Source organism: Oratosquilla oratoria, chromosome 19, assembly GCF_046742065.1.
Source record: "Oratosquilla oratoria isolate Oo_2021 chromosome 19, ASM4674206v1, whole genome shotgun sequence".
Taxonomy (NCBI): Eukaryota; Metazoa; Arthropoda; class Malacostraca; order Stomatopoda; family Squillidae; genus Oratosquilla; species Oratosquilla oratoria.
In genome coordinates, this window is record NC_134795.1 from 64,054,754 (window position 1) to 64,056,037 (window position 1,284).

Here is a 1,284-nt window from a genome sequence, read left to right on the forward strand (position 1 = left end):
GGCTACGGACGCACGAGAGGCTGTGTAGCCGCTCAACCGCTGCGGCTGTTTAGCCGTTTTTATAGAACACACTACTTTTAATGGAATTGCGCGCATTAGTTACTTAACCGCTAATGCGCGCAATTCCATTAAAAGTAGTGTGTTCTATAAAAACGGCTAAACAGCCGCAGCGGTTGAGCGGCTAAACAGCCTCTCGTGCGTTTCATCCTTAAGAACTTACTGGCATCCAGTCTAGGTCACGAGGGTCCAAAAATATTCAACGCCCTCCCAAAAGAAGTGATAGAGAGAAGCAAATGCTTCAAGCATGTACTGGACAGGTTTATACGGAAGGTGTCAGACGAGCCCATAGTGCCAGGCTACACCGCCATCAGTAGGTTGTCATCTAAGGCCGGCCATACACTATCATGTACACCTGACAGGTACGCCTGAACAGTCACGCCTGTCAGGTATACCTGATAGTGTATGGCGGGGAAAACTAGCCTCTCAGGCGACCTGACAACTGATGAAAATTCGATCAGTTGTCAGGTCGCCTGAGATGATAAGGAGAGAAAGTACAACTCATCTTCTCGAGAATCCATGGCGAACTGACAAAGACAGGTATGCATGAAGAGTGTGTGTGCTCCTCAGGTATCTGGTATACCTGACAGGCGTAACTTTTCAGGCGTACCTGTCAGGTGTACATGATTAATGATGATAGTGTATGGCCGGCATAACACAATAACAGACTAACTGGCCCTTGTGAGGAGGAACAGTAGGACTGGCAGAAGCGGTAGATCACTATGGCTGTGAGGGACCTCGGAACTTTTCCAAGTAAACCAAGTATCAATATTACTGGCAAGCATTATGTACTTAATAAATAAATTAAAGTCACGCATCACATTGCTATTTTCTATAAGAAAAATAAATGTCCAAAGAGAGTTTAAGTTTTGTAGGGGTGACTTTAAAGTATTTAATCTACATCCAGTTCAAATAAAGTTTTAATTTTTTTTCTTCTTTTTCTTTTCTTTTACAAACCACGCTGATTACAATGTTGGGTTGCTACCAATGATTGAAACTAACCATACAGAAATGAGAATGGATAATTTCTTGTTAGTGACCAGGATGGTTTAACTGAACATTTTTCTCTCGTAAAAGATCTTCCACGGATATGCATGAAATCGCCTGATACTCTCTATGAGGGAATAAAAGACAATATCTTCACATGTGAAGGTCTGCCTCTGAGGGGAATAAAATCGCCTGGCGGAAGCCAGAAGCACATAAACTGAAGATGTCAACCGTTTCAAA